At 42.3% G+C, this 22839-nt stretch overlaps 1 protein-coding gene across 1 annotated transcript in view; it reads right to left on the bottom strand.

Annotated features, from left to right (window-relative positions):
- Nucleotides 1–22839, bottom strand: part of TMEM132B (transmembrane protein 132B) — a gene marked incomplete at both ends in the record, with an annotated part of 250739 nt that overhangs the window by 143010 nt on the left and 84890 nt on the right. The window lies entirely within an intron of this gene.

Genomic DNA, 22839 nt, shown 5'->3' with positions numbered 1-22839 from the left:
AAAAAAAAGAAACCTTCATGCTCCAGTGGGGCTCTGCATTAGGAACAGATTGCCAGGGAATAGAAAACAAACTGCTTTTAATAGCAGAAACTTCATTTGTGCAGCTTGACTCCTGAAACAAGCCTGGGATTTCGACAGGAGTGCTGCAAATATGCCTGGAGAACAATTAGGCTGAAAGCAACTGCTGTAGTGCCACATCCACCACTACTGTGACTTAATTAAAAGCAAAGCCAGCAGAGGCCTCTTAGTGGTATGGTGGAATGAAACAGCACTGCTGTGACGTGGAGCGTTACTTAACAGTGAGTTGTGATGGATTTACCCCAATGCCTCATGGCCAGTCAGTGCTCACATTACAATGTTAACAATATCCTATGAGCTCTAGCTGAGTTCATGGTCTGGGATCAAAAACTTCATGACTTGACTTGATGGGTGTACTTTTCCTCTGAGAAGGAATTAATTCATCCTTCTTTTATGATGTCCTTGCTTTTCCCTGTAAGGCTTTACTGACTTGACTGACCAAATTCATGGCTAGCATAACCAATCTGATGAAAAACATTTCCTGTAAGGAGAGAATTTTGATATTTTTCGATTTGTTTCCTTTCTAATTGTTTCCTTCGGATGTCCACAGACATCTGTATCTCCAAACAACATGTCTCGAAGTTTACGTGTCTGTTTCATATCATCTCCTCTTTTTTTCACAAGAACATTCATTTATTTTGTAGTAATTACACTGGACCAAATCATTCCTGCAAAACACCTCCATAGCTTCATTTCAAACTGACTTGTAGCTTACATGAGAGACAGAATTAGGCCTTCAGCAATGGATTTAATCTTTTTTTTTTCCTTTAGACTTAGTCAACCAGTTTTGAAAAAAATAAAAAATAAAAAAGAAATTAAAAAATCCTATTTTAATCTTCTCTCTCCCAGACAAAACTATGTATTTTTAACAAATTTGCCTCCCCACCACCTCCTCAATTTCCCAATTTTTTCTTGACAACATTCCTGGAAGCCTCTAACCTAACTTTCCACCCAAGACAAGGCCCTCATTAATTAATAGTTCACTGAAGGGCAGTAGATGCATAGGGGAGTGGGAGGAGGAGGGCAGGACAGCTGGATTTCACCCATGATTTCAGGATTCATAAGTGTTTTCCCATCTGTCAGAAGCCTGTTGCGTCCTCCTACACAGCTCTTGCACTACAGATATCCTCACTCTGCAGCATTTACTTTCCTGCAGCCCGACCTGAGCGTGGCAGTCAGCTCACTCCAGTGAGAATGCAGCGCAGCGAGGTGCAAGCCTGAGGCACGCTGGAGCACATGGGACCCCTGCCCTCTGTCACAAGCTGAAGCTGCTCCTCCTCTTCACCTCCATCAGCAGTCCCACACAGAGCAGGTTGAGGATGCAGAAGCTTCAAATATCCACATGCCTGGCTGTTCACAACCTCTCCAGCCATGCTGCACCCCAAAACGCTGGCCAACCCTCTTGGGCCAACCCTTCAGCCATGCCTGCCCCCCTCAGCCAGGGAGCTTTGCTCTTCCTTCACATGTCTGAATACAGTTCCAAGATGCTTTTTGCCTATCTGGGCAGCAGCTGGGTCCCTCCCAATGCCTGTCCTGCTGGCTCACTGCTCAGCTTCTCCTTCGGGGCCCTGTCCCTTCTGAGGTGGCCTTCTGGCTTGAAGCAATGCCGTCTTGTTGACTGTGCCTACAGCTTTCTCTTGCCACCTATCTATATTCTGTCTTGCTGGGTTAGCATCAAGTGAACATCACATACACTGCTTCCCAGCTATGTTTTCCAAAAACGTCTCAGAATGCTGCATTTTAGGAAAATTTCCAGTCTAATCCCCTGCAATGCATCTGCTCTGGTGGGCTGAGACAAGATGTCATTTTGCATTTTTGGATATCAGTACAGCCAGAAAGGTTGAAAGAAGGAAGAAACTCAATTCAGCTTCTCACTTAGGAAAAGTCAAGAAATTCAAATCAAACAGCCTACATATGGAAGGTTTGAGCCTACTATTCCTTGGATAAGTGATTCATATCTTTAAATCTGCCCCCAAACTCCACAGGCACAAAAAATGTTTTAAGCATTGGTTACTCAGGGTATGAAAAAAGAATAGGAAATTCCTACCAGATCTGACATAAATTGGAGAAAAGAGGGTGAATGTGTAGTGTGAGAGCCCAAGCGCAGGGTTTATTGCCCTTGCCCTGTGCCAGGCTTCAATTATAAGCTTGGGTGGATCATTTAGTTTTCTTACACCTCCCTTCCCCACATGAAATATGGGGAAGTGCTGCTCTTCCAACTCCTAGGGAGTGTAAGGATAAATAGAATGGATTGGAAAAAAAAAATCTGATGCCCTTTCAATTTGCTGCCTGACAAAAATTCTGCCATCTCTGGGTTTGAAAACATGGAGAAAATTTCCTTAAGTATTTCGCAGAAGCATGATCAAAGAAGCAACAGCTACCACTATGATGACTTAATTCATTTTTTATAAAATTAAAGATAATTGTGGAATGAAAGTAATTTTTGAAAAAAAGAGACAAAACATCAACCAACTGGAAATTTCGCAAAACTGACATTCCATTTTGACACAATAATTTCTTTCTGAAAAACAGAATTTTCAGGCAGAAAACAGTCCTGTTAAAAAGTGGTTGTCCACCTTTAAAACATTAAAGGTGGCACTTTGTGGCACTTTGCTAAGGCGATTAGCAGAGATGCAAATGAGACAGGAATACTGAATGAGGTCATGTAAAGTCAGCCTGCAACAGCCCCTCCAAAGCTACAGCCTATATTCACAGCCTGAATCACAAATGGGGTGACCACTTTATTCATGGTATTGTCATCTTATGGGTGGAGGAAGCCCAAGAGAAACCTGACATCCTCAAGCACTGCCTTCTGTGACATGTATACCCATAAGATCTTAAGAAGAGGTAGCTGGTGGGGAGGGGAAAAGTGTCAAAGCTGTTTGGAACAGGGACCTAATGAAGCAACCGCTTCATGAGGAATTCTGCCCTCTTCTCCAGCTATAAACAGAGCAAGCTCCTTTCAGTTTAGACTGCAGAATACAGTTGGTATCCCTGGCAGAGTTTTTTCCCCGAACAGTGTGTCCTCCATTTACTGTGGAATATAACAAAGCTGGAAACATGATAGACAGAATGAAGCAGGCAAGCAGAAGCATCCCCAGCCTGACAACTTGGACCAACCAGAAACTATTTTAAAATGCAATCCCAGCCTTAAATGTATGTGACCTCACGAATTCAACAGCTCTAAACCTCTTCTCTCACCTATTACAACAACAGGAAAGGAGAAGGTATGAGTAATCACCAGGGCTGGGCAGCAGCATAAGGACTGCAAGAGGGATTTGAACAGATGAGCACTTAGTGGAAGCGGTGCAGGGACTTCCACTGCCTCCCAGTCATTTAGGCACAGAATCTGAAAGGTAAATGCTTGCTTGCAACGCACCCCCAGCAACACTCCCAGCAGCAGCAACTGGGAAGTAAAATCTTGGAAAAAGAACTTTAAAATAGAAATAGAAGGAAAAGATAGTCAGGAAATAAAACCGGAATGTGCTCACAGCAGATGGAACATGCTCAAAATGATGGGAAAGAAGACTTTCAGAGCTATTTTAGAAATCCTCTCATCTCCCCCCAAACCCATCATGGGGGAAAACATGATCTGAGCTAAATTCACTTTCAATGACATACTAATAATGGTTATGATAATAAATTTCATTTGTCATTTCCAAGCATTTCTGTATTCAACCCTTCAACACATATTTTTAGCCCAATTAAAAATAAAATCATTATCCCTCCCTTACAGGAAATCCAAGCTGTAGACCAGTTTAGTTAACTTGCCTAAAATTAAACAGCCTCTGCAAAGCCAGAATGAGCACCAATACATCCTGATTCCCAGGCTGACACTTTGGCTAGACACCCCTACCCATCTTTAAGATCAAACTAGAGCTGAGTAATTCCAGACCCTCACAGAGCATTTTACGTATTTGAAGAATTGCACAAACAGCAAGCAATTAGTTCTGAATGAGGTCCCTGGGGAGTTTCGAGTTAAAATATGTGTGTTTTAAGATACATTAAGCCAAGTGCTATAAATTAAAATAATCACCAAACTCAGGCATAACAACTGAGAACTTTTGGGGGTGTGGGCGAGACGGACAACTGTTTCCATACAGGAATGGAACTGAGGCAGCCCTCCCTTTACAGGGGTAGGAACCAATTGGAGTTTGTGGGGGCATAGAAGAAAGCGATGCAGAGCTGCTTCACCCCAGCGCATCAGGGTGCAACGATCAGAGCTCATTGGTGTTAGTGAACAGAAAGCAGAGTGGCTTGGGAAGCACTTTTGGGACAGAAGGAAGGCCGAGGCAGGGCCAGAGCTGCCCCAAAGGAAGCACCCCCATCTCCTCCATGTCCTTCCCAGGCGGAATTCTTCACGGGTTGATCCAGATATTTGAGGAAAATGAGGCAACATAGCCAAAAGCGACCTAGAAAGCACGTGCCAGAACCAGGATTTACACCTTCATTTCAACTCCTTCAGCACAAAACCGTCCAGCTCCCTCCTGGCCCTGCCTGAGACCCGCTACACACCGCAGCACCCGGCCATGCAGGCCCAGGCAGCTGCAGCGCGAGTGCAGTGCTTTTGAGGTCAGCCGGGACCAGCAGTCACGCCCTCAATCTTCACAAGCTAAGCAAGTGTTTATTTTCTGAAGTATTTTTCCAAGAACTTTATCTCCTCTTTTGTATTTTAAGAGACTTATCACAGATTTATGTTCAAACTGCTCCCCCATCAAACGCGCCTTGAAATAGCAGCACTCAGCCAGCTGTGTTTGTTCCAACAATTGTGTATTAATGTTGCTACAAGTAAAGCTATATAAGTACATACAGTAAAATACACATCAAAATACACAAAGATCCTGTGATAAACCAAGCCGTCCCCAAAAGGTCGGGAGTGTAGAAGCACAAACAATATGCTTTTCTGTCACATGAGTGAAGCAGGCCGCCTGCGAAGCTTGTCGGAGAGGCACAGGTAGATGGCAAGCAGATGGTGATGGGGAAGAGAGGGCAGTGCAACAACCAAAAGGAAACACTCCAAAAAGGTTTCTAAAATGACATCAGGGTGACTTCCGAAAAAACGGACTCCACAATCAGTAAGATTGTAAAGTAGGTATGTTTGTTCAGTGCTGGACAGCGCAAGGGGTAGTCCTGCCAAAGTTGTGTGCACCTGACATGGCAACTTGCCATGGTTATATGCAGCAAAGAGTTACATATGCATGAAGTTTCACAATACACCTATACATATTCATAACCTGTCCCCACTTCATATTAAAATTAGTTCCAAGGAGTCATTTCCATAAACTCCTCCTATCTGCACTTGCGCAGCGTATTCTGATGGTGGTCGTCAGGGGTCATGAGGATGAAGATTGATGACTCTCCCTCGTCACCACTAGTTGACCTCTTGTCTTTGTGCAGACTCAGTTGCTCCTTGGCTCTTGCCCATCCGCAGGACCAGTTTCTACCAGTTTCTTAAGATAGGCTCACACTCTTATTAGGAGACTGACCTTGGTAAGGGGCCCAAGGCTTCTTGCTTTAGTTAATTTGAACAATGCACCATAGTTAGCAAAGACACTAAGTAGCATTCTAGTTTAATGCCATCAGCGCTCTATCTCTACTTGATAAGATTCTCCTAACTCCCTCTCTCAGTCCCCCCTTTTCTAAAAAGTTAGTAAATTCTTTTATTATATTCTCCTAACTCCCTCTCTCAAGGGAGGTTAAAAGCTTTACGTGACCCTGGTACAAACCCAGTGGCAATAGGTATGACCAGTGAAACAAAGTGGGAACTGATGGTGGGACAAAAAAAGCACATTTGCCCTCAGGGATAAAGAAAGCTCAGAAGAGATGGAAGCAGCAGCTTCCCCAGTCAGCTGGAGTTTTCCTTATGATACGACCTCCGCTTTTCATTCCAGATAAAACCTACTCCAGTGGCTGCCCCTTCATTGCAAGTCCAATGCATATATTGGCCCAAATTCATTTTAAAAACAGGGCATGGACTTGCTGTGCTCTGCCTGCCTTGGCCCCGTTGCCCCAAAGGCCCTCCCCACTGCAGGGCCAAAGCTTTCTCAGCCACCACCCACCCCATGGAAATGCCTCTGGCAGCCTCAGAACTCCCTCACCTTGACACCACATCAGGAAATTTGCCTTTTCTTTGCCACTATATCTCAATTTCTCTCAGTATCTGCTATTTTTATATAACCTTTTGTAGCTGTCTTATTTAACCCCATCAAATGTTTGGGGATGCAGTTTCTCTGAAAGTAGCTGTTACTGCTGTGTATCAGAATATCTCCATCCAACGGGTGCTCAAGGAATCAAAGTCCAGGCCAAAGCACCAGGAAGAACAAAGCAAGAGAAAATAGCAACAGTGACCAGCGAAAGGCAAGGCAGGAGCAGAGCTGCTCAGCAGACATAGTGGCTAACAGACGAAAAAAGCCCAAAGACTTGGGGAAGAGAAAGCCTTTCACAGTCATAGAGGGGATCAATGCTAAAGATTTAGAGTGATACAACTACCACTGAAGCTATCAAGATCTTTTTGCAGCCTACGAAATGTATCAAAATATGCTAAGCATCAAGCTCACTGGCATATTGGAGTTTGAATAATTAAAAGAGTAAACAGGATTTTAATTTGGATTCTGACAGTAAAGTGCCTTCCATGTGATAAATTAACTATTAGGGAAGACAAATTAACACAATCTACCCTTGAGTATGATGGCTTATGATTTTGAGGAAGCTTTTACAGAAGCATGATCAAAATAAGGCAGGATGACAAATAGGAGGTGATGTTGGGGGGAATATTTTATCAAAAATCCTCCCTCTGATCTTTGATCAAACTGTACATAAAACTTCCCTAAAAAGTACAGCAAATTTTCTCAAGAGCCACCCATTTTTCCTAAAAGCTTATAAATATTTTAGGAGAGATCCACAGCTACTCTAAATCACCAGAGATTGATGAATTTTATAGTGAATTTTTAATATTGAAAAGTTAAATTTCACATCTCTGAAGCAAAGCCAGGAAAAGGAGGAGTCACCCCCTATTAATTTCTTCTGAAGGGAAAGATATCTTAGAAACTCTTTCCAGATGTAATACAAAACTCATAATTTCAGCAAAGAACATGGGAGCATTTCTAAAACAGTCAAACATTACCTTGTATTTCCATACCCAGTGGAGAATTTTGAATTTTTGCTAATTCTTTTTAAAGGTATTGCAGCAGAAAGTCAATTTTTCAGTTTGCTTTCTCTCTTACGCAGGTAAGTGAATAGAACTTAAAATAACAGTGGAAAGACATTCTGATTGTCTGGAAATTAAAGCTATTATTTTTAATTCTGATTTATTCCTGTCACAAACCAAACCTGTTTCTATGGGTTTGCAACACTGCTATGGAGACCTGAGAGGTTCTGAAGTCTTTACACAGTATGAGATCAAAACACCACCTCCCTCAGTGAACACTGTTTTCATCAAAATACATCGGCAGCAGAATTTTTTCCTTCAGGAAAAAAAAAGGCCACCAGGTACTGGGGCAGGAGACCTTGGGTTCGATTCCATTAACTGAAGGCAGTCTGTTAACCATTTAACTGTTTGGGCAAATTCAAAATGGAAATAAGGGTATTTACTCACCTTGGTATACAAATTCACCCCACGAGGTAAAATATACTGCAACTGTAGCAGTTGTCCTTTTCATAAGACATGTAAAACTAGAAGCCACTTTTTTTTTCAGTCCACCTGAAAATGTTGTTGGGCCATTAACACACAAATTTTTTTAATTATAGTATAAGCAAATGTGAGATTGAGATTGTGCTAAAACCAGGAGAACCCTGGTATCCCGCTAACACAACTCCAGAGATTCCTGCTGCACCTACACAGGGAAGCCTTTCAGGTCCTCTGTCCTTTGCCTGCATGGAGAGCAGCAAACGCTGAAAATCTACAAAGAAGCCCACAATTCCTAATGCTTGCCTGACACTTTACACTTTCACAGTATTCAATAAACACGAACCAACTATTATTACTATTGATCAAAAGGAGAGTCTTCTTCCAACTCTAAATGATTCTTGTGCTACCCAACATCCCTTTCCCATCAGTATGCACAACCCGCTCACAACCCTGCCTCCCCTGAACGAGGAGTGATATTCTCCTTTCTTCCACTGCCTCCATTCAATTAGCTGAGTTATGATGGGCTGATCATTATTCAAAGAGCTCCAGAGTGCCTGCTCTCATGCCCTCTTAGACATCTTCAAGATTTGAAGTATGTGCCCTCTTTTCTCCAACACAATTTGTGTGTACCTTCTCTGTAGAGAGAAGACAGAAAGCGCTGGAGTAGTTTTCTGTAACACGGGTCTACAGAACAAAAATCAAAGCCCACTCAGTCTCTTCAACCTTTCTTTGAAAGATCTAAACCACTCAGACTATGTCCTTTACCTTGAAACCAATGTAATGCTATTAGATGAAACTGTACCTTAAAGCCTAGAAGTACAGGAGAAAATGCATTATCAAGTCTGAAGGTGTCCAAAGTATTTGAACTTGGAATTCTTGCAATCATGCAGAAACACAGCTTTGAAAACTATAATGAAAATATCAAAGTAAGTCAGAGGTTTCCTCCTGCAAAGACAAAGATACTTATAGGTCTCCTTTTATTGCAAGCCTCCCCCCTGTCAGAAATCAGCACAGCAAAAATGTTTGTAGGCTGAACAGAGTTCAGTCCTCCTAGGAGACAAACAATCTTTGTAAAGGGATCATTTTTCTACCTCTACAAGTTAAAAAAAAAAAAAAAAAAGCCCCGGAGGTCACAGTTTTTCTGGAAGCACCAAACAACAATAAAGTAAAAACTTTCCATCCCTCTCCCTGCAAAACTAGATAACGAGCTCCATAGCATTGTCTCAGCCAGCACCGGATGGGGTTTTACAGCATTTAAAATAATCCATCACTGCAGCGAAATTTCCTATAAGGAAGAAGTATATTAAATATAATTCAAACCACTATAATTAATTACCAGGGATCAGGGGATAAGACTTAAAAAGTAAGAACACTACAGAGAGAAGATTTTTGAAACATACACCTCTAACTTCTACAGAAACCAGTCCCAACACTTGGCACATCAGACAATTGCTGGACAGCAAGAAGCAGTCCTCAGGGCATCTCCCATACATTTTTCTACACTTGCTCCATATTCTGCAATTAAAAAACAACAAAGGAAGGGTTGTTATTAGGAACTCCACTGGGACTGTGGCAAGGAACCAAAGACCTAAGCACAAGGGACAGAGTTAAAGGGAAAAGGGGAGAAAAAAAAACAAAGCACTGTGATGAAAATCCTCCCAGAATTGGAAAGGCCACAAGAACTTTGCCTGAACTAGCAGTTGTTGTTTATATTGAATTATTTTATGGGATTTTATGTTGTTTAATCGAAGAAAGAAAATGGATGCTATAAAATATGCAGAGCTAACTGGGGCTGCAGAGTACATTGCTGAATATTGCTAGTAATGCCATTTCCCCTTTACTGTCAAAAAATAAAAATATCGTTCTTTATACCCCTGTCACATGGAACAGTGGTCCTCTTGCACTTGCCAATCAATCATCTCAGTGCGCACCTTTACCTTGAGCGCTATGTGCTAGGATGGTGAATAAGCAAAGCTCAAGAAATAATCTCCCTTTCCACAAGATAGAATTCAATTTCCAGTATAGCTCAGACTAGTACTTGAAAAGTACCATAAATTACAGTAAAAAAGCATTTTTCTGCTGCAAGTGAAAATTTTAGTGAGCATTATGATTATGTGGTTTGTACTCCAGGCACCAATGACCACCAAGTAGGCTAATAATGTGTGAATTCTGATGAGAACCAGCCCTCCAGCTGCGATAAGCCATCAAATACTTTTCTTTCTTTTTTTTTTTCTTTCTTTACCAGAAGTTTTTTTCCAGTTGCAGACAACAACTTTACAAGATTCTCCTGGAGATTAAGCACTTCCCAGTGAAATGAGCCCTCTCTTGGGGTCAGGCAAGCACAAGGTAGCCCTTTGGGCACTGTCCTCACAGGCTTTTTATCTTTGAAAGCCCCAGTTTGTTTTCTTCAGGTGGGGCTTCTCAGAAGCTTTTGGAAGGCCCTCTTCAGATAGACTGAGCTTTTGCCATCAACCCTGTGGAATCCTTTGGACCTCAGCAGATCTGGCAAGGGTTCTGCAAGCCCCAGGTTACATCTCCTCCCCAAGCACAGCTGAGAAAGGCTGCGTAGCAGAGGCTGGCTGCATCCATACCCTGCTGCAAGGGAAGCCAGAGAAAGACCTGCAACTAGATGGTGCTGAAGTGTGAGCTTGCTGGATTTGCCTGCAATACTTCTAACCATAAGGGTGAGGAGATGGCTGTCCCTTTCTAGGCACCCTGAAGCTCTAAGCCCCAGCTTTTGCTCTGCAGACCTGTCCAAAACACCCTTCTGGGAGCTGGTGTCTGGCAGACAAACTGGCAGCCCCAGTGTTCGGGATGGGCAAGAAGGTCTGGAGCTTCCACCTCTCAATAACCTGCTGCTCACAGTGCTGCTGTGGCTCAGAAAGCCTACACAGCCTTGCAGAACTGTCAGGAAAATTTACCAGCCACAGCACAAAAATTGCTTGCCATTTACCAAAGTGATTGACGGTAATGCAAGAAACTAATGGCATTTTACTTGATTGTCAAAAGATATTACTCACCCTGGCCCAGCAGGATTGGGGAAGGATTCTTTAATCCTTGCAGCGATTTTTAAATTAAACTCTAGTGCTCAAAGGGCTGAAGACCAGTCAGACAGCAGCTTGCTTCAGGATGGATTCAAACGTGATATAGCACACGGGCAGATTGGTCCGGCAAAGCAATAAAACAGAGCAGCTGCATGCTGTGCTTTTGACTTTTTTTTTTTAAAGGGACAGATTTCATGGCAACAAATCCATTCTCAGATCTTTGATCTCTAACAAAGACCTAGGTCCTGGCTGTGCATGTTAAACAAAGACAGGGAAATAACAGGGCAAAAGGGCTGTAAGGATCTGAAGACAACTGATATAAGAGGTGCAGGAAGGGGCTCCCAGTTGGTTGGTCCCTGCATGCAGGGAGTATTAAGTGGTCATTCACTTCCTAAACCAATACAGTTGATAGGATTGTTCCCTTTGTGGACTTCCCTTTCCTTCCTAATGGTACTAAACCACTTAACCCCTTCCTTCATCCTCCAGCATTTCTCCTTTAGCTGTTTGTCACCATGACCGTGCTGCTTGGGTGTTGTACTGCCATTCCCCATGCATGGAGGACATCCTCCAACATGGTTCAGCCACAACATCCTTCTTAACATGAGCTACTTCACTAGTTTGGGAGCAGGTGACATTCACTCACTAGTGGACAGGTGACGGGGTTTTTTCAGCCCTTCAGCAGGGTGTGATTCTTATAAGTGGTAGGACAGCAGGCTCCAACACCAAGCACTGCCCCCGGGAATTTTGGTAAGACAAACAGCAAGAGACATTGCACAGCACTTCTGAGGACAGGAACAAGCCACTCTCATACAGGTTTGTTTTTGGTTAGCCTGTTTTCTTGACCAGAATTTAAGCTTCAAGTTCCTATACATCCTCAGAAACCAGATGAGAAACCAGCTCTGCAAAAGGTCATGAACAAAACGAATGAGAAGAAACAACTCAAGTTTCATGAAGGCAACACATGCACATGCCTAGGTGCTAGCTAATAAGAAAAGTCTCTTAAACTTTCAGCATTTCAAAGAATGTGCTTTGTTTGCAGTAACACTCTAAAAACATGCTTTGACACTGGGGAAGCTGAGGGGCACTGAATCAACTACCAGTAAAAAGGGCTATGATGCTTTTTAACATATTTTCTGGTTTTCAGTGAAAAATGCTCGGTGAGATGCTTTGTCCCTATCCTCCTTTTTCAATCCTGACTAATCCCTAACCCTGTTAGCCATGAATTTGTGATTAATGAGCCTTGTTTAGAGGATATGAATACTGAAATTGTTCTGATATATGGTCTCCAACCACAGAAAGATGAGCTAATTCAGCAAGGGTATCTTCTGTGCTTAGAGGGGATTCCAAACCTTCAATAAAGGAAATCAGCTGTTAAGTCATTTTAACAAGGGGCAGCATGCTGTGCTCCCTGCTCCAAGGTGCCAAGCAATGGTATCGCAGCTTGGCATCTGGGGACAAAATCATCTTCGTGCATTAAGGATGCTCAGAAATCTGAGGCCAGTCAAATAATGGCTGTGACTGAAAGGAGGATGGTGCAAGTGTGGTTTTCCACCGGGGTTCTTAACTGTGAGAACTGTGCACACACCCGCCTCTGACTTAGCACAGCAAAAGACCAACAACCTAGGGCTAAACTAATTATGACTAGTTATGCTTGAGCAGGAAAACAGTGGCCGTTCCTCTCCTGCTTCAAAGGGAGAAGTAAAACAAGTTCCATCACGGCTCTTCTTCCCTACGCCTGGAAGGGAAGAACTGTCCCTCAGGAGCACTCCTCTTCCAGGGTCACCAGATGAGCAGGCTTCCTTCTCCGATGAGGACATTGCCAGGACATTTCTCCACTCCAGGCTCAACAGCAGAAATAGAAAAAGCTGTGATGCCCAGCCTTCCTGATGACAGTTAGAAAATGCACTTCCCACACCATGAAAAATCTGATAAAACACTGAAAACCAAAAAGGCAGTATTTTTCATAAAATTATCCATTATGTGCCCACCAGTATTTGGAAATAATGTGAGTTTGTGGGGTTTGTTTATTTATTTATTTATTTATTTATTTTGGGGGGGGGGGGCCTAATAGTGTTCAGTATGGTTTATAAAATACACCAAGATGGAATAAATGTTCCTTGTTCTTTTATGGCATTCACTCGCAGGCATATTTCAGGAGGCTAATCCTGAGGACCAGGACATTAATTTCAGGAGACAATCCCTTTTTCCCCTTCACAGCTCTTCAGAGAAAATGACCTGGTCTGATCTTAATGTATCTTGAAGAAGGCAGAAAGATTAATTACGCTCCTCCCTATCTTATCTTTGTGGCACATCTGAGCAGCTTGTACAGTCATAAAACCTTTATTTCCAGGGACCTTTTGATTGTACTGCTGAGATATTCAAACACTCATTAAACCTAGGGGAAAGCCCTGTTCACTGAGACTTGATATGGAAAGGTGTTGAAGGAGGGAGGGCTAAAGTTACCTTATACTTAAGTTGAAGAGCCAGGCAGAGATTTATTCATAAGTGACAATCTCCACCCCCAGAATCACCTATCCATGCAGCACCCCCAGCACAGGAGATGCTGTTGGGACCTGCAGGGCTGAGCAGTGCAGCCTGCTCCAACAGCTGGCTCACTCTGCTTGTTCATAGGATGGAAAAGGGAAAGCGAAGAAACCTGCCTTCTATTTTTGTAGGCACAATTTTGCATCTACAAACCACAACTGTTTTCCAGTCACAACACTAACGTCAAGTTAGAGCTTAGCTTTCAAACCAGTCTCCTGCAAAGGTGGTGTTTGTCAATGCCTGCATGATTGTGGCTGTAATTATTTCCTCCAGCTCTTACTGCCACTATATCTGACCTTATCGGAGAGTCAAGTGCCGAGGCATTAAAGTGACAATATCTTCTGAGCCAGTAATTGCTGATCCAAAACCATATTCTCAATTACTTATGTCAATAGCTTGTGGATACTGAAAGAGAAGCCAGTATTTTACTTTGGCTGTGCTTCCTTTCTAATCTGATAGTTAGGATATAAATTATCTGATTTGTTGATGAAAAGCTCAAATTACAAAGCCACCATTCACAAAATCACTGAATATATGGATGAGTTCCTTTGATTTTAAATGGTGTTGAGAAAGGCATTCTCTCCTTTCCCGGTATTGCTGTCTTCCTGACTCAAATCTTCGCTGTCACACTATCCTCCTCAATTAACTTCAGGCACAACTATTTTCAGGTGTAACACCCTGCCTGCCAGCATAGCAGTAGGCTTCAGAAAGTGGGCCTTCAAACCACAGCCAAAAGCTCATCTATCAGAAATACCAGTATTACCCTTCTGTCTCACTTTTTGGGGATATGCAAGCTCAGCAGTACCAGTACAATTGAGGCTGTACTTACTCCTGGGAAGGCTTGGGCTGATTGTCACATGGGGAAACCCTTTTCTTTACAGAACATTCCTGCAGTCAACATCCCTCTAAACTTCTGTGTGAAATTACGTAATGGCGTGCATGTGGTGCTACAAAGAGTAAATATCATGATGTTAAGGGAAGTCAGGGTTCAATTTCCTTGCATGCAGCAGGTGAGATATATGCATCGAGAAAGGCGAGATCTGGAGAATGTAATAAGCAGTCGCAGGTGAATATAAAATATAAATGCAAAATGCATTGCTTCATATTTATTACATCTTTTACATCTAAATCAGGTGGATTTCATTCCAAAGACTGAGACTAATCTGAAGTAATTTAGTGGGAGGCTGGTAGTTGAAACACATAATCACATTTCTAGAACAATGTAATTACATTGAATTTAATGTGATTTCCTGCCACTGGTTTAAAAGTGCAGCCACCTCCACGTTCTCAATTTACGCTGAACATGATGTAAGATTGCTTTTATGCAGTTAAAGCACTGCATAAGGAAAAAGTATGCCAAGACTCCTTGAATTCCCCAAGACCATCATGCAAAGGTCTCAGTCATGGAGTACCAGTACTTTCAAAACAAACATTCCTATCTAAACACTTTACTAATCTTAAATTTCTAAGATGCTGCTGTCTCAGCAGATGACCAGTGATTTTAGAATGCATTTTCTTTAAATATCTCAAGGAACAATTTTGCTGATCTTAAGAACTCGTGCCCAAGTCAGCTCTGCACTATGGTGTGAAGAAATCTGAAGTGAGATTTGCCCTTAGCACAAGAGTTTTCAAGTTTTCATATGTTGCACATGCTTCAGAGTGCTATATTAAAACATTCTTATAAAGAAAAGTATAATAAATGGACAGGACATACTTATTAAGAATTATTAGACATAATAACAGAAAAAAGTCATTGCAATCTGAATGCACACCATAAGTTTGAATCTTAAAATGAACAGAAGGACAAAGGCTTGGAATTTTGAAAAGTTACAAATAAAATAACATGGAAATTGATATTCACTTAACTCCTAAAAATCATTTAAAACCTCATCCAGAGAGAGAAAGCGTTCAATTCAATGCATCAGGAGACCCTGCACTGTCAGCCAAACCATACTTCATGAACAGAAAAACTACTATTAGAAAAAACACCATTAAGTTCATAGCTGATCAAATGAAAGCCTGCAAGCATACCCAGTACAAAATAATTCAAATAATCTCTTTGCAGAATAATTTCAAATAGCAACCAATGTTGTAAAAATCTAAGCGTATTTATAATCGATTTGCAAACAAAAAGAAAAATGATTAAATTAATCAAAAATGCTATTTACTGCTGGCAGTTCATTTAGCTTCCTGCAGAATGTTTCAACATTTATATTCCTTCATTGGAATAAATAAGTATTGAAATACAATGGATAATGAAGCAGATGCTAAAGGACAACAAAAGTGCATAGGATTTTTTTTTCCACAGACCTATATAAGCTTGAATGAAATAAAAGTTTAAAAGCAAGCTTTAAAGCTGAGGACTTTTATGAAAAGTAAATGAACAATAGATTTAAAGCAGTGCAATTATTGGTAAATCACAATGCTCTGGAAATGGCCCTGGAGCACCCCAAACTCATCGTACACCGTGGAGAGGAGGTGAAGGAGGATGAGAAGAACCCCTTCCATGCAGCCAGCTCCACAGCCCTCACTCCAATAAACCACCTGAATTTTAGCCACAAAGCCAGCTGCAGTTAGGCTTTAAGCCAAATCCTGAGATTCTTCCTTCCATGGAAGTTCTCATTGGCATGAACATAGCCTCTGGATACGGAGACCTGCACCAAGGCAAAGAGAGGGCAGTGCCTTCGAGCTGCATTTCCTGAGCAAAGAGATGCGCCATGAAGGGCTAGGCCGAAGCAGCTGCAACAAATGTGAATGTTTCAGTTCCACATGCCCAACATCACTACACCTCCGGCCTTCTTCCTGAGCTGGAAAAGCTTCCCAAAGGCGTCGGCAGCCTGTTCAGGTTTCAAGTCCTTAGCAGGGTGTCTTCGAAGACTGAATACATTTGCAGAAATTAATTTTGGACTGCTGCTTCTTAAAAAGAATCCATTTCTACATCAGGCAGATTAGCAGCAGCACCTGCTGGAAGTTACAGTCTTAACCGAACCCAAAAGGTACTACGCAGATTTTCCCTTTTGTTTACTGAATAGCCTACTTTCTTCAAGGTGACTTGAGACACAAGGCAGCTTAAACAACAAGAGATTTTCTGGATGCCAGAAGGCCACGTTCTCATCCCTGACTGTCTTCTCAGATCAAGAAGAGAATTCTGCAAAGGGTACCTGGAAATACAACCAGGGAGTCAGGATCTGTTGCAGGAAGAATGGCCGAAAACATGACAGACACTAGTATGGTCAGATCATGCTCTTCCATTTATTACCCGAATAGCCTGACTCTTACAGCAAACTTAACAGGGGCGGATAGTGCCTCACACAAGGTCAAAAGCACTCAGACAAACAACTTCACGAAAACAACCCCATCTGCAAGAAAACAACCCCCTTGTGATTAGCAGTCACGTAGATCCCATCTTTGAAGCCAGCTGCTGGCAACAATATTTTTCTAAATTCCTCAGTTGGGCGATGTGGGAACACTTTAATGGGAACTTCTCACAGCCGTCCTGGTAGCTTGGTTTGCTCAGCTGCAGCAAGCCAAAAATCCCTCAGCAAGGACCCTTATTAGGTTAAACCGTTCATTTGTAAACCAGAGTCAAGCAGACACAAACACTGTGATTTAAGCTTGGACAAAACAATGGTTAGAAATGAGAAAACAATTGGCAATGGCAGGTTTATCTTATCACTGCATTAGCTGGGAGGGCCACATGACTCTTCATGGCTTTCATTACACAGCAAAGTAACTGAAAATCTCTGCTCACCCATCACCACTACAACAGTTACATATTCAGATTTCTTTCTGAAACAAGTGCAAATTTGCTTTGATTGACTGACATTGCATCAATTAATACATTCAGAGCATGTCAAGGGAAAACCTGACTGAATTCACAGTGTGGTACTGACTGAGTTTCCAAAAGGAACAGTTGTCAGGACTTAAAAGGATAACTTTCAAGCCCACATTTAACTGGTGGCAGAGGTATTTCAGTAACAAAGAGCCTCTCCACCTACAGGCAGGCCTTTCTGGGACAGAGAGGTGGACTCAAAGCCTTTCTTTTCCTGCTACCATCAGCTTGTGTCTTGGCAGCACAATACTTTTTCTCTGAAGTCCTACCTTTGAGACAGGAAGCTGGGGAGGTGGCAAATGCTTTACTAGAGATTCAAACAATCTGTGGAAGACTCAAACAAGCTTGGAGAACAAGCTGTGGAAGAGGAGCTGGAGATCAAATGAGGGGCAAAACACCCCTCTTTGTCCCTTTTCCCCACCAAGAATCCCCCAAACACAAACTGCCCCACCATAGATCTCAAAGGTGAGCAGAGGTCACACGAGGGCATGACCAGAAGCCAGCGTCTACCCTAGCCAAAAATGGGTAAAGATGCCAAGGAAAATCAGCACAAGAAGAAACTCAGCTCAAGTTTGAGCCCTTGGCCAGTGTTGCAGCCTCAGGACTGTGCTGTCTGCCATACAGTAGGCAGCTCCCTGCTCATCTTAATCACTGCCTACAAATTAAAAAAAATATATATGTCATTCTCCTCTGCTCATGTTCCCATCTCTGAAATTTTCTTAATCCCTTAGGAAGGTCTTCAAGATGTAGTTTTCAAATAAACCTGCACATTTCCAAGTATCTTTCCTTCTCTGCAGAAATCTGTAAGACCATGAAATGATTTATCTTCAGCATTCATGATGGATCTCCAGCTGCCCCCACCATGTGTTAATTAGACAAAGAAAGGAAAAAAGTAGGGTTCTTTATAACTTAAAACCAACCACTTCCAATTAAATATTTAAAATTGTCCCGATTGTTAGAGAAACAGCTTCTGCAAAGAGATTGCAAATGTTGCAATTGTTTTGCAATACAGTCACCAGCAGCTGGAGGCTCTGAGCTGCCCATTTCAATCAGAAATTTTCAATTTCAAATGCATTTGGCAGTTTGTTCGTGGTGAGAAGTGCTTCTCAACACATGAACTTTCAGAATACTGCAATGAGTGAAATACAGGTGGGCTTTTTTTAAAGCCTGGGTCAAAACACAATTTCCCAGGTTTCTGTAAACACTCCTTCTAAAAAATAAATAAGTAGGCAAATAAAAAAAAGAAAAAGTGCTGTGCCATACCTTCTGCACTGCTATTAGGAAGTAGAGAGGCTCCTGCTAATCAGACAAAGCCTTCAGTCAGTCCCACAAAATATTCACAAGACAAATCAAAAGAACAGTGGGAGGAATTGGCTTTCAGGTGCAATCACTGTATTTTTCTTTTCTTTAAATGTAATAGTATGCAACAGCTCCTTGCTGAACAGACAATAGTATTAACTCTTTTTTCACTCCAGCACTTCAACCTGTTACAGTTTTTCTACATGTTAAAATCCATCATGTAATATGGACCAAATCTTGAGGTCCTCGATCAAACCTTCCCTTAAATAAGTTCTTAATAGGATTTTTGCATGATGCTTTCATGTTTTCCACAATGCCAATCAAAAGCCAAAAATACGGCATAGAAGCCCTGCAGGGAATTAATACAAAGTATTTGCATTTGTACAAGGAATCAATTGCTGAAAGAAAGAAAAAGGACATTTGAAATAAACCTGGAGGATACATTAGCAGGAGCACTTCTGAGCAACTTTCCATTTAGAGCACACATCAGACAAATTCATCTTGAGAGTCACTTCAATTGGAATGGTCTGTAATCAAAATTAATCACAATTAATTTGGCCAGAGGTTTTTGCCACAGAGAGGCAGGCTCCCACAGCCAGAGCCACAGGCAGCGGATGGCAGGAATCACATCCACAGCGTCCACCTCTGCTGATAGTGCCAATTCTTCTGCTATGCTGGTGCCACTGTAAAACACTGCAACAGGATCCAGGCCAAATTTGCTTATCAGCTCTGAACCATGAGGCCAGCCAGCAATATGTGCTGAATGGTGCTCTTTTTGAGGATGCCATCTTTCTATATATATTACCTAATTCTTCCTCTCCAACTCCCTGTGGCAAACTAACAGTTGAAATCATACAGTATAAGCTAATAGGGTTATATAAGTGTCCATTTGCTGCACATATGCTTTCCCCCCTAAGGCAAGCAATCACCACGACTGTCTGTAGCAAGAGAGGTACACCGTCCCTTTCTGATGTCTAAGCACATCCAAGTGTTGGAGGTGCTCTGGAGAGCATCTTTACCCTTTATGGAGGAGGATGTGTGGGCTGAGCAAGGAGCCAGGCAGCAGAAAGCCGCCACGGAAGAAGCAAACCCAGACAAGATGTCCGCAGGTCGGGCATCTCCTGCCCGTTGCCTGCCTGGTAAAACAGCGCTACACTAAAACAAGCCTGAGGATGCCAGCTCAGCACCTCTCAAGCTATTGCAGAACAGACGCAACCCTCAAGCTTTTCACCCAGGCTGAACTCCTCATGCCAACTGCATAAGAACTTCTCTGCCTCTTGATGCTTCTCAGTCTCTACAAGCAAGATTTGCTTTCCCAGCTAATTCTCCTTCTCTCTCCTGTTCTGGTTTTCCCAGCATCATTTACAACTCCATTTTTGCAACACAAAGGCAAAATAATTTACATAAACAACTAAGCTGTTTCAGAGTAAATTGTGTATAGACACAGATACTTGTTTGCTACAAATACATTTGCCTTGGACTATTTAGAGTCAAAAGAATGAATACTAATCCTTGTAATCTATTAATTCCTGTACCCTTTGCCCCAAGGTATGTGAAAATGGCATAGGCCATACAACATGATGGACTTTTGGCACCAAATCCCTTGCTTTCTAGAGGCATCAAGGGTTTAAAACCCCAGAAAACACATCTAGGAAATCTAAACCCATGCCACATGAAGTTTAAAGTATGCATTTTACTTATACATACTCTTCTGTTGTTGTTGGCTTTTGTTGTTGTTGTTGCTTGCTACATTCTACCATTCACATTCTGCTCTCGAATTCAGAAGGACCCATTTCTAGATACAGTTTGAACGTTTCTCCAGCATGGTAAAAAAGTATAATCCCTCAGAGGTGGGGGCTTTGCTCTCTTACACATCCACCTGCTGTATATACATATCTCTTCTTCTTTCACACCTTGTAAGATTGCTGCTGCTCCCTCCCTGGCAGTTTGAAGGGCACAGATGCTCTGAGCTCTCGAAGGGACTCACATGGACAGCAATGCCACTTCCCAAACTGGCTGCTCCCTTCAGCTTTCTGGACAAATCCATTAACCAGGTCTGATCCGGGGAGTCCGCATGTGCATGTACTGTGAAATCCCCTTACAGAGCACTGTTTTCCACCAAAACAAACTGTCCTTTGCCAAGCTCCCCCATGGCAAGCCAGCTACAGAAAACAGACATTGCAAGTTAATGGGGCCCTGCACAAGTCCGTTTGCTGCACATATGCTATGTGCACCCTCGGGAGCAGAGCCCCACTTGACCATTTGACTGAAGGGAAGGGGAAGCTTCCCGTGATTCCCATGCTGCACACATGAGAAAAATTCCTTTCAAATGCCTTTGCGCTGCAGTGTTGCACTTCTCTCCATCCTACTCACTGGCAAGCTCAGCAGCCTTCACCAAGAATTTCTTTTCCATTTGCTTCCTCTCAGCAGTCACATCAAACGGGCGCATATTACCCAGCCTGGAAACAGCTGCTTTTATCCTCCAGGTGAAGAACTGAAGTTGTTAGTCTGCATACATTTCTGAATGGTCCTCAGTAAGAAAATTCACTGTTCCTATTCCAGGGAATAAAGTGATCGCTTGCTTTTTTAAATTTGTTTTTTTTTTTTTTTTTTTTTTTTGTTTGTTTGTTTGTTTTTTCTAAGCTAATAAAAGGTGTTGTTACAAGTGATAGGCAGTTTCCAGACCTAAACTGACATCCCAGTTCCAAGCTGCACATTGGCTACTCCTGCACTCTTTGCAGTGGCTTCAAACACCATCTGTGGCCCCATTTCACTCGCTGATCTACCGTGGATGACAACGGCTCTGGCACAGTCCACAGGCAGCTCCAGCAGCGAACAGAAACTCCGTTGGATTCGGGGTATACCACTGTACTTCTCTTCATTTTCCCACTGCAAACAAAGCCAGTTTACCTGACTCTAATTATTCTCGTGCAGCAGAATGCCAGCTCCAACACTGTTACATCATACTAATGCTGATATATGCGAGACCTTTTAAAAGGTCTGTGGAAGACAGATTTCATTTTGTTGCGATAAATTTAGCCACCATGTAAGATGAGGGAATCCAATAAACTATCATTCATTTCTTCTTCATTTGAATACAATTTGCCAATCTATAGCACTAGTTTTACTGGCACGCCAAAATCTGCAAATCCACTTCCTCTAGGTGTTCAGTCATATGAGGCCAAAATTGATTCACGCTGTCCCTCTTCTTCTACACTGAATACATGTTCTAGGAGGGGATTCTTCTCACGCTATAGTATTACCAAAATTCACTCCAAAACACTTAAAGTTTTTGGATCTAAGTTTGCGTAACGTATTCCCAGGATACATGAAATTCAGTAACAGCAACTGGAAATGTTGGATTCTTTCTGCACTTACTGCCTCTTGCCAGCAGACAGTCTTTACTGAACTCAGTGGAAATGATGGGAGCCTGTGTCAGGTTCCAGCATCGCAGGAAAAGAATGAGCCATCATAGGAAATGAGTAATGTGTCACTTTTTCCATCTTTTCTTGGATGATAAAACAGAAGCACAAGGAAAGCAAGCAAATCACTCAAGGCCACACCAAGAATAGCACCAAAATCCCCAGCCTTAGGACATGCTACATACTTATAGTAACAAAAATATATCTGTCATTGCGTGTCACACAAGCTCATTCAGAATAAAAATTTATCACTTGCTTCGGACTCCAGCCAGGTGACAGCAAATATATCACAGAGCTGTCAACAATCTGCTAATCTTGGCTATGAAATGTAGGACTATAAGAAGCTTAAAAATACACTGGTCCTTCAGAAGCCATAAATTTCACTGGCTCTTTCTCATATACTACTGAGCCATAGGTCTACTCCAGCTATTTCACTCCCATCTCCTGCAGTTAAGCAGCTTCATTTACATACCTATTTAGGGAATGACAAGCAGATATAGGCAATAGCAGAAATCACCCATACATATTCAGAGACCCTCTCTGGCTTCTCAGCTGAGGAAGTGGCAAATTTAACTGCAAAGTCTGTACAGAAAGCCAAGGACGCACACCACTGGATTTTCAGAGTATCGTGGTTTAACCCGATCAGCAGCTAAATATCACACAGCCGTTCATTCACCTTCCCCCCTCCCTCTCTGGGATGGGGGAGAGAAACAGGAAAGTGAAGCTTGTGAGTTGAGATAAAAAGAGTTTATTAAGACAGGAAAATAATAATAACATTAATAATGGTAATAGTACTACTAATAATAATGTGTACGAAACAAGTGATGCACAATGCAGTTGCTCACCACCCGCTGACTGATGCCCAGCCTAACCCCAAGCAGTCCGGCCTCCCCACCCCGGCTAGCCACCTCTTTATATTGTTCAGCGTGATGTCAGATGCTATGGAGTACCCCCTTTGGCCAGTTTGGGTCAGTTGTTCTGAGTTGTCCCCTC

Source organism: Netta rufina (assembly GCF_964035555.1).
Source record: "Netta rufina genome assembly, chromosome: 17".
In the NCBI taxonomy this organism is placed as follows: Eukaryota; Metazoa; Chordata; class Aves; order Anseriformes; family Anatidae; genus Netta; species Netta rufina.
The sequence above is the reverse complement of the archived record's forward strand: the minus strand, read 5'-3'. Positions and strand labels throughout refer to the sequence as shown.